An 11,482-nucleotide genomic window follows, 5' to 3' on the forward strand; every position below is an offset into this window, starting at 1 on the left:
CCAGAACAGGTGCTGCCAGCCATGGCTGTCAGTCATAGTGGGTGCGCTATAGTGACTGTGAGCATGAGCTCAGTGCTGGGAGTTCCTGCTTCAGGCTCCCCCCTCCTCTGTGCTTGCTAGGCAGCTTCACATACTCTCCCTCTGTCTCTCACTGCCTCAGCTCTCACACGTGCGATAGGAAGGAAACAACACTGGCCTAAGTTAGAAGGCTGTTGTAAGGATTGCAAAGATGATACACATGATATAGGGTTGCCACACATCCCTTAAAATACACGACAGTCCCATTTGGGGGGCACAGAGTTTCCTGTCCCATTTGGCCCCCAATTTGTCCTGTTTATGAAGTCATAAAAATGCTGCTTTGGGGGGGGGGAACCCCCCAAACCAATTCTAACAATTGCAGGTGACATCATAAAATAGGCATTTAGTTCTATGTGTGAGACGTGGATGGGTGAGCATCTTTCAAAAACAATTAATCAGCAGGATTACTACTACTACTACTACTACTACTACTACTACTACTACTGTTAAATATTCGGAAAAAGTCAGAAGCCCAAGGCAGTATAAGTTCTTCAACTAAGTTTGTTCAACATTTGTCAGTGACAACAGCTCACTCATAGGAACACAAGAACCAAACTGACTGGACAACACAATAATGAACCCGAGCAAAGAATTGACCGTTGACAGTTGACAGTTGAAAGTGCATGCGCTTACTTGCCATTAGAATGTTCGTCTACCAACACTTATACAATTGGTTAGAACGCGCCTTGTAACATAAAATGTGTTAAACCCAATACATAACACTCCTCGCCCCAACTTCCTAACAAAAGGAACAAAATAGTCATCAAGGTGTGCCGGCCTTTTCCGCTCCCGCTGGGACCGTCGCGGTTCCTGTGCCCGAGTGGGTGACCCAGGAGGTTCCTCCGGTACCTGCGGTCTGAGTGGGGTGGTCAGCGAGGCCGGCTCCAAGGGGGTCACTGCCAATGGAGCCACTGAGGATTCTGGCCTGAAGTCGCCCTGCTGGGGTAACTCAGTCACCGGCAACCCGTCTGGTTCCCACCCTGGCCTGGGCACAGAAACTCCCGAAGTACCCATTTCTCTGTCCTCTGGTTCCGCTTGAAGTTCCGTGTTTGGAGGTGCTCTGGCTCTGATCTGGTGGAGGTGTCTCTTCCAAACCAGTACCCCTCCAACCCTACCTTGTAGGAAACTGGATCCGTACAGCGGGCAATGATACCAGGGACCCAACCCTGTCCAGACCCATAGTTTCGGATGTACACGGTGTCCCCCAGGGAGAACCCTCTTGGAGCCCCCCGCACCACAGTGGATGGCCATTGCTCAAGAGCCTGGTCGGGGTGCATACGATCAAGGAGGGTAGTGGGCCTCCATCTTGAGGTGTACCCTAAGCTTATTGGACCCCAGGGAAGGAAGTTGAAGTACCCTGGCTGGAGAGGTGGACTGTAACTCCTCCTCTATGTAGGCCTCATGAACACATTGCTTGGGTCATGCTCCAGAGATCTTGGAGCAACAGACTTGACCAATGTGCCCAGTCTTCCCACAGTGGCAACATGTGGTATCCCCAAACCTGCATGTCCGACGCTCGTGGTTTTCTCTGCAGTTGGAGCAGGTCCCTCAAGGTGCATCAGATGACCGCTGGTTCAGCGATGCGCTCGTAGCTTGGGAGCGGTGGTGTCGGTTGGATTGGTCCAAAGCTCAGTAGACATCCTCATTGTGGGAATCTACGGAAGATATCCGGTCTCGCTGGATGCGGCAAGTTCTTCTTTTGGTACGGGGGCTGTGGGCCGCCTCCCAAAGGCTGTGGCCATATTCATACTTCCATCATCGTGATGTTGTCTTTTGCCAGCAGCTTGTGGCAGAGACGGCTGTCTCACACGCCACTGATGAACCTTTCAACAAGTCGTTCCTCGATGTCAGTGAATTGGCAATACATCGCAATCGCCCAGAGCGCTGTGATGTATTCACTCGCTGACTCTTGCGTTTGTTGCTCTCTGTGTGCAAAGTCATAGCGGCGGTGGTTCTTAGTTGGCTGAGGCACGAGGTGTCTTGTCATAGCCTGTGTCAGCTCATGGAAAGTGCATGCCTCTATGTCCCTGGGTGCCATCAGACCTTCCAGTAGAGTGATGGCGGAACTTCTCAGCACCATCAGTAGCACATCTGCCTTGTCTGCCTCCCTAGTGAAGCCTTGTAGTCGGACATAGCTCCTTATTCGGCGGAGCCACTGTGGCCATTCTGCAGGATGGCTCATATCTAAATCTGGTGGCAGCCAACTATGACTGGTGGCCATCCTTGGACCTGGGGCAGTCGCTTGTGCAATTGTGGGTGGTTGCGAAGACGCGGCAGGCGCGGTCTTGTTTCCAGGACTATTTGCTGAGTCCAGCGTGGCGGTGAGGTCGCACTTACTGCGAGGCGGCAGGCGGCGGTGCTGCGGTGCAGTCTTGGGCTTCTGGCAGCCAGCGGGAGCTCATCAATCCCACCATTGCCAATGTTAAATATTCAGAAAAAGTCAGAAGCCCAAGGCAGTATAAGTTCCTCAACTAAGTTTATTCAACATTTGTCAGTGACAACAGCTCACTCATAGGAACACAAGAACCAAACTGACTGGACAACACAATAAGGAACCCGAGCAAAGAATTGGCCGTTGGCCGTTGACAGTTGAAAGTGCATGCGCTTACTTGCCATTAGAATGTTCATCTCCCAAGGCTTATACGACTGGTTAGAATGCGCCTTGTAACATAAAATGTGTTAAACCCAATACATAACAATTATTATTATGGAAGCTTTTAAATAATTTTTCTCAAAATATTTTCTTGGTTTACAAAAATACGTGCATTGTCTCTTCAGGTTGTAAACCCTTTTCTACAGATCGGTTACATTTGATGTGAGACAGTGTTGAGTACAGTGTAAGGTCAGGGAAGAAAAGAGTGGGGAGAGGAAGGGTGCTGTGGTGAAACTTATATTATTTTATATAGTGTACACTTGTCCATGTCAACTGGGTAGGTTCTCTTTCTATTCACTTATTACATTTCCTTGGTAGTGAGAGGTATGGGGGGGGGCAGGGCCTAGTTGGTTGTCTTTAGTTGGCTACTGTGGGGTTTGTTTGCATTTGTGAGGGGGGGTGGAATTGTTGGATCAGGTCAGCCATATTGATTCGTATGCTGTTGGGGGATTCTTATCTTATTGGGTAAGCAACGGAGGAGAGCCATACTGGGGTGAAGGCGTCCTCTTCTATTTGTCCCTGTGTCAGTTTCAGTTTAATGGTTAGCTTTTCTAGTCAGGAGTTGGCAGGATTAATAAAGGACACCTAATCAGGGGTCAATTGTATTCACACACACCAGAGCTGCTGCTTCTGGGACAAAACACTAATGATAAAAAGGTGGTGGATCAAAAAATAATAATACCCCCCTTCCCCAGAATGCCTGGCCACAGTGCTAAATGGACTCCTTGCTGAACTTCTTCCCTTTCTCAAGGCTGCTGCTCCACTATTGGCTGGCCTGGAGTGTCAATCAGCCAGCATTAAAGGACAGGGTGGGCTCAACTTTTGGTGGAGCTGAGGGGGCTCTTTTTTATCCTGGAGGATTCACCACAGAAGGTTGTATTTACTACTAGGGAGGCTCTTGACTCTCCGGTTCAGTCTTCTTCAGACCTCTGGGGTCTGTGGGGCAATGCAGAAGCCTTGCTGCCTGTTGCTCCAGGGAAAGTGGGTGGTGTCAGGGTTCAGGAGGGAGTCACCTTGTGAGGGCAACAGGCCCTTTGAGGCAGGATATAAAGTCTCAATAAACACACAATCCCGGAACCTGTAATATAATAGTGTGGGAACTAAGCCCCTCAAGTGAGCCTGTCTGTTTGCTGTTTCTGCTCCCTGTGGGCCCCAGATAAGCCCTTCTGGGGAATCTGAGGGGAACTTGAGCCCCACAGCCCCCTTGAAGTTGGGGGTGAAAAGCTACTGGTTCAGTTGCTGCAGTTCTATCCAAAATACAGCTATGGGTGAGGGAAGGTCAGCTTGACCCTAGCAGGTTCTGACTTACTTGCAGATATCTCAAGCCCTTCCTTGGGCCTTGTGACTTGTGTTCTTCCTCTGCGCTTGGTTCCTCCACATCCCTTCCATTTGGGTGTCTTGTATTTTTTAGTTTCCAAACCTGAGGACAGGATTTGTCTCGCCTTTTTAAAAAATCAGTGTCAACTCAACTGCTTTAGGAGACAACATCTGTCTGAAAAGCCGGAAAATAAGTTTGTTTTTTAAAAAACTTATTATTGTTACTATTATTACTACTGTACATTTAAAAGAATACTGTATATACCACCTTTGAAGTGCATGGAACTAAATTTGTTCTAACCACTATGCCACACTGACCCTCCTAGAATCTTGGCATGGTGCATTTCACATCACCAAGGGCTGTTGTCCAGCAACAGAGCCTGCGACCGTTTGAACTGAGGTTCTTGCATCCTTAGTGTGTAGACCTTTGCAGAGGTTTGCTTTATTGACCCTTGCTTCCTTGTGTTATAGGAAAAAACCTGCTCCTTTTCCCTTATGGGGTATCCAAGAGTCCCCTATTGGTTGGACAAAATAATAGAGGCCAACCAAAGAATATTGAGATGCAAAGCAGCTAGTAAGCCTGATCTTTATTAAACTGTTGCAGCAGGGTCCTCACTCACCACACACAGGAGAGAGGAGGAACCCCGAACAATGGTGTGCAAGCCCTTATATAGACTTTTGAAATTGCCCACACTGTTGCTCAAGACCACCCCCCAAAACATCATACATACATCACAGAAGGAGGCGGGTCTACAGCAGAAATACATCACAGGAGGTGGTTTACAGCAGAAATCCTGTTTGCCAAGATATCTGTTAACAGACACTGATTTGCTTTACCTGGACGCCTGGCCACTCTTTTGTGATGGTAAATACTTTTAGTTCCTGAATCCAGGTCACAGGCTAACCCGATTCATACACAGATATGCCCTTAAGACAGGTAAGTAAAAGACAATGGAGAAGTTTCCCCATTTCCTTCCTCCTTGCAAAGAAATATTTAAGGTCAATTTGGGAGAGTCAAAATAGTTTGGGAGAGTCAAAATGACTTCAGGATTGTTCTCCTGTACTATTTCAGACATGTGGTTTATATACTTATAAATGTTTTTGCCTTGTACATTTATGAATGTTTATTTTATATTTGGGACCATCAAATTCTTATAACACTTGGATTAGAATACGGCATCTGAAAGCCGCCCCCACCAAAAAAAGGTAAAGGACCTGACAGTTAAGTCCAGTTGCGAACGACTCTGGGCTTGCGGCACTCATCTTGCTTTACTGGTTGAAGGAGCCAACGTTTGTCCGCAGACAGTTTTTCCAGGTCATGGGGCCAGCATGAGTAAACCGCTTCTGGCGAAAGCAGAGCAGCACACGGAAATGCCTTTTACATTCCCGCTGGAGCGGTACCTATTTATCTACTTGTGCTTTGACGTGCTTTTGAATTGCTAGGTTGGCAGGAGCTGAGACCGAGCAACGGGAGCTCATCCCGTCGCAGGGATTCAAACCGCAGGTCTTCCGATTGGCAAGCTGTGGTTTAGACCACAGCACCACCCACCAGCTGAAAAAACCCCCTATATAATGGTTTAAAGACTTTCTCAAGGCAAATCTAAAAAAATGTAGTATAAACACTGACAGTTGGGAAACACTGGCAAGTGAAATCAAAAACAAGACACTGTCTACTTGCAGACTTTTTAAAAAAAAATATTTAATCGTTTTTCGATACATACATCAACCGCAAGAGACACATACAACAAAAACTATAAACAATAATAACACAATTTGACAATTCAGATTTGAATACACTGATATACCAACAACTACACCTTTTTAAACAGTATTTTCCCGCCTCTCTCTCCTCCCCCTACTTCCCACCACTATCCACCTTATCGCTTAAATACTTGTTCCAGATTTCTTCATATTCATTCATTCTTATTTTACGTCGACATGCAATTGGTTCGTATGTAGCTAATCTGTCCATATTATCAATCCATGTGCTCAATGGAATATTTTTGCGGCTCTTCCAATTCATCAAAACAAGTTTTTTTGCTTCTAATATAGCACAGTACATCCATATATATATATATTGACCCCTTGAAATCTCCCACGTTTCTGGAATATAATTTAGAATTAAATTCAGTTTCCCTAAATAACAATTTCTTTTTATTACTCTTGCTATAAATATCCTTGCCTTGCACCAAAATGATCTTATCATCAGGCAGTTAATCAACATCTGTACTAAGTTCGCATTTTTACTCCCACATCTCCAACAGTTGTCTGCACTTGTTATTTTCTTCTGGTATAGTTTTGCTGGAGTCCAGTGGACTCTGAATATTATTTTCTGTTGAATAAGTCTTAGTCTTAGATCCATAGAGGCTATTTCTGTTGATTTTATACTTGACTCCCATATATCATTTGTTATGTGTACCCCTAACTCTTCACTCCATTTTTGTCTATCATATTCTAAATCTTATTTCTTCCTGTTGAGTAGGGTTTTACAGAGTGCAAGTGTAGAGTTTTTTGCTTTTGTTGCAGAGATTAAATTTTGTAGCAGCATGGGTGTTTCCGATGCTGCTATAGCGTCAGGGCCGAACAGCCTTTCCAACATATGTTTCAATTGGATGTATTGCCATTGTGTTTCACTGGTTAATCTGTACTTTACTTGCAAAGTCTTATATTCCACAAATTTATAATTTTCATAAATTAATTAATTGATTCAATGTCAAAATACCTTTTTTCATCCAATTTTGCCAAATTATTACTTGATTTCCAATTTTTAATTTTGGGTTGGCCCGTATTAATTTCTCATGCTGATAGGGGTCATCCTTATTATTTTTATTTATAGTTACAGGTAGGTAGCCGTGTTGGTCTGCCGTAGTCAAAACAAAATAAAAAAATTCCTTCCAGTAGCACCTTAGAGACCAACTAAGTTTGTTATTAGTATGAGCTTTCATGTGCATGCACACTTCTTCAGATACTTCTTCAGATTTTTATTTATATTCACCCAAATTTTTATAGGTGCTTTAATAGTCTCCAGGATAATAGGATATTTCATAAAATTGGAGCCGAGTTTAGTCCACCCTACATGAGGTTCAAAGAAACGATATTCGAGAGTAGCAGACTTTCTAATAAACAAACCAACAAGCAGAAATACAGCACACAATGAAAAGGAGGCAAGGAGGGCGAAAGAAAAGGAAACTCTAAAACCAGGCCCCAATGTCTAGAAGTGCTGTTCCTATCTCTTCCATTGTGGTAGAACCTTAACTAACTCTTAGCCTTTCCTTTGCAGAGATGCTGGGGCTGAACACTGATAATAAGAACTCAGTGTGTCTTAAATGCAGCTGGAGCACCGGTTCCTACATTGTTCATCAACAATTGCTCTTCACAGAGTAAGTTGGTGTCAACCCACATGTTCTGAATTCTGCAGAAAAGGCACCTGGGCATTCTGCTCCCCAGTCCTGCCCTGTGGGCACCTCCTACCTTCCTCTTTTGTTTCAGGTGGCTTCCTTCCTGTGGAGCAGCTCTTTAAGGCTATGTACTTTATAGCCAGTGACCTTGCTGTTCAGAGCACCTTTAGCCCCTTGGACATCTCCCACTTGCTGCGAGAGTTCATCAAGCAGTTCAGCGGCACAGCAGTGGAGGTAAAGTGCTGTAAGTGTAGGAGATAAGAATCCCCGCCTTGGAGTATGGGAGTCCACATAATGCCAATGGATGGCCGTGACACAGGTGAGCCTGTCTGTTTGCTTGCCAGTTCCTGCTCCCTGTGGGTCCCAGATAAGCCCCTCTGGGGAATCGGGGGGGGGGGCTTGAGCCCCACAGTCCCCTTGAAGTTGGGGGTGAAGAGCTACTGGTTCAGTTGCTGCAGTTCTGTCCAAACATAGCTTTGGGTGAGGGAAGGTCGGCAAGGCCTTGTGACTTGTGTTCTTCCTCTGCCTTGTTCCTCCACATCCGTTCCATTTGGGTGTCTTGTATTTTTTTTATTTTCCAAACCTGAGGACAGGACTTGTCTCACCTTTTTTAAAACCAGTGTCAGCTGCTTTAGGAGACAACATCTGTCTGAAAAGCCAGAAAATAATTTTTTTAAAAAGCAGCTTATTATTGCTACTACTATTACTACCATACATTTAAAAGAATATATACCACCTTTGAAGTGCATGGAATTAAATTTGTTCTAACCACTATGCCACGCTGACTCTCCTAGAATCTTGGCATGGTGCATTCCACGTCACCAAGGGCTGTTGCCCAGCAGCAGAGCCTGCGACTGTTTGAACTGAGGTTCTTGCATCCTCAGCGTATAGACCTTTGCAGAGGTTTGCTTTAGTGACCCTCGCTTCCTTGGATTAGAATATGGCATCTGAAAGACTCCTGGAGGTAAGGAAACATTGGCATTTCAAGTAGACTCAACTAGAATATTGAATAGTGGTATCACCAAGTTTGGCAAAGAGCTATCAGAGGTCAAAGAAAGTGTTGAGCTTTGGGCAAGTTTATGAAAGGGAAGAACAAATGCTGTAAAGGAAATCTTGGTCTTTACATTGTAGTTGGTTGAATATTATTTTAAACAGAACATTCTTTATGCTGTATATATATGTGAATCCAGGAGAGGGTTAACTTAAATTTCTAAATAATGAATATTAACTTAAGTTTACTATAGTTAGAAAGGGAAAGAGAAAAACAGAGGAAGAAAAGATTGCATGAGCAGCTGGCCCAGAAGAGGGGTAGGAAGTGCTGGGTGGAGCTGGTCTTTCTGCAGTGCTGATGCAGGGAGCCCTTCTGCCCACTTCTCTTTTGGAGTCAGTCTGATGGGAAGGCTTCTCCCAAGTGCAGACAAGGGGGAGACAGGAGGCCTGGCGGAGCTCTACCATACACTAAGACAGGCCAGCTCCATCAGGCCTCCTGTCATCTGGTGGCAGCCATTTCATCAGGCTACCACTGCACTTCTAGACATTGGGGCCTGGTTTTTGAGTTTGCTTTTCCTTCACTCTCCTTGCCCATTTTCATTGTGTGCTTTATTTCTGTTTGTTGGTTTGTTTTATTAGAATGTAAGTCTGCAATTAGGGAGTGTCTTTGTTTTTGATTTCACGAAGCCTCTTTGGGAGCTTTGGGTAGAAATGCTATGAATGAATGGATGGGTTCTCTGAGGAGACCTTCAGTTTGTTTCCATTTTAATGCAGATCTACCTCATCTGTGCTTCCCAGATTAATACTGTAATAATAAATTTTACGGTCTTATATATATAATAAATGTTCATAAATGTACCAAGCAAACCACATGTCTGGAGCAGCACAGGAATACAGTCCTGAAACCATTTTGACTCCCAAGCTGACCAAATGTTTCTCTGCAAGGAGGGAGGAGGTGGAAAAAACACCTTCCTTGTTACAGGAATTTAGTAATCTCCATTTCAAAGGGTGACAGACTACCAGGAAAGGCAATCAGATAAGGCATTATCAGATAACCTGGCAGACAGGAAAAACAACAACATTCAAATTTCTTTTGTAGACCACCTTTTCTGTGATGTAGGTATGATGTTTGTGGGGGTTGGTCACACAAACAGAAATGTGCTTTGAGATGCTCCTATGTCCCCATTTTGCAAAGAGGTTCTCCACTCCACCCTGCCCCATGTCCATATTAGCATATTAGATATCACAAGATACCTGCTTTCAAAAACGTGAAGCTTAGGCTTAATAGCACACTAAATGGATAACTTAGGAGAAACGCACTCTGAAATGTGGGTGAATTTTCATTAGCACTTAAAAGAAAAAAGAAATTCCCAAATTAAAGTGGAAATGTGGAGAACCGGAAAAATGTGGAACTGATAGAAAGTGAGAGTGAGAGATTCATCCATCCCTTCCTGGGGGCCTGATCCATTCCCCACTCTCCGACCTTCCTGTTTCTTTGCTCTCTTTTCTCACTGACAGGGAATTGACTTTGATGAAGACAACATCTCTGTCATTAGCTTGGAAGAAGGGGAGGATCTTCCTCTAAGCTAATGCTGTGTGGATTTCCCACCATCATCAAGTGCTTTCAAAAGCCTACTGGTTCATTTCTCTGGTTGGCTGCTTGGACTCTTTGAAGAAGGGGAGGCAACTAACTGAAGCTCCTGGGGATGCCAGACAGGGCCTTCCTGATACCTGAAGGCTCACGATGGTGGGTGTGAAAAGGCAGCCATTTCCCTTCTGACCTGTATTTGTCACAAGCGGCCCTGTTTGGTTCTACTGAAGTTCAACTTCTGCCAAAATTCAACTGGGAATTTACTCCCTGCCCCCCTTGTAGTTTTGCTTGCTTGTCTTAGGACAGAATTATTAATTTGTGGTTACCAAGATTCTGCCATTTTTCTTTATTTATATTGCTTTATGTTTCTGTTTTTAAAAGGGACGCGGGTGGCGCTGTGGGTAAAATCTCAGCGCCTAGGACTTGCCGATCATCAGGTCGGCGGTTCGAATCCTTGCAGCGGGGTGCGCTCCCGTTGCTCGGTCCCAGCGCCTGCCAACCTAGCAGTTCGAAAGCACCCCCGGGTGCAAGTAGATAAATAGGGACCGCTTACTAGCGGGAAGGTAAACAGTGTTTCCGTGTGCTGCGCTGGCTCACCAGATGCAGCTTGTCACGCTGGCCACGTGACCCGGAAGTGTCTGCGGACAGCGCGGGCCCCCGGCCTCTTAAGTGAGATGGGCACACAACCCTAGAGTCGGACACGACTGGCCCGTACGGGCAGGGGTACCTTTATCTTTACCTATGTTTCTGTTTTTGGTTGTTTTCTCTGTTCTATGCAATGAGGAGAAGGTAATAAATACTGCTAATAGACAAATTAACAGTATGTTATAATACCCTTAAAATAATAAAAACAGCAAAGGCCATGTGACATTTCAAACCTTTCTTACAGAGAAGAGAAGCTGTTGCTTACACAAAACCTAAAAGCCCCCCACTATTCCTTTCTCCACTCAGCATCTCAACATGTTCTACAGTGTAACATACCGCTGGCAGTGCACCCAAAGGATTCAGTGAGGACCAACTGAAGCATCAACTGACTGCTGTTGTCGTGGGAAAGAAGGGTAGGAAGAAGCAAGTCTAAATTAAAGTGCTATGAGATCTTTCCGACCTCCTGAAGACTAAGGAATATGTAAGTTACTCGAGGGAATCATTGCAACCACACAGGTATGTCACACCCTTCAGGCTGCCCCTTCCAGGCCCACCCTGCAAAGTGCCCAGTGGACAATCAGGCATCTGAGCACATAAGTGATCTAGAGAACAGATACAGATAGGTAGCCGTGTTGGTCTGCCATAGTCAAAACAAAAAAATTCCTTCCAGTAGCACCTTAAAGACCAACTAAGTCAGTTCTTGGTATGAGCTTTCGTGTGCATGCACACTTCTTCAGATACACTGAAACAGAAGTTTCCAGACCTTTCTATATAGTGAGAAGGTGGGGAGGGGTATTACTCAGAAGGGTG

The 11,482-nt window shown here is 45.0% G+C and overlaps 1 long non-coding RNA gene across 2 annotated transcripts; it reads left to right on the forward strand.

The window, feature by feature from the left end:
* The first annotated feature begins 462 nt into the window (after positions 1-462).
* On the forward strand, positions 463-11,280 carry LOC309334262. Of its 2 annotated transcripts, XR_014152970.1 has the most exons (6): positions 472-4,913; positions 7,329-7,428; positions 7,538-7,765; positions 8,241-8,410; positions 9,955-10,183; positions 10,979-11,280. It is a non-coding gene; the product is annotated as an uncharacterized lncRNA (long non-coding RNA). The 2 variants fall into 2 exon arrangements; XR_014152969.1 differs by having other exon boundaries at positions 463-4,913; positions 7,538-8,410.
* Positions 11,281-11,482: the final 202 nt, after the last annotated feature.

The sequence above is a fragment of the Podarcis erhardii genome, assembly GCF_964252035.2.
Source record: "Podarcis erhardii genome assembly, chromosome: Z".
Classification (NCBI taxonomy): domain Eukaryota; kingdom Metazoa; phylum Chordata; class Lepidosauria; order Squamata; family Lacertidae; genus Podarcis; species Podarcis erhardii.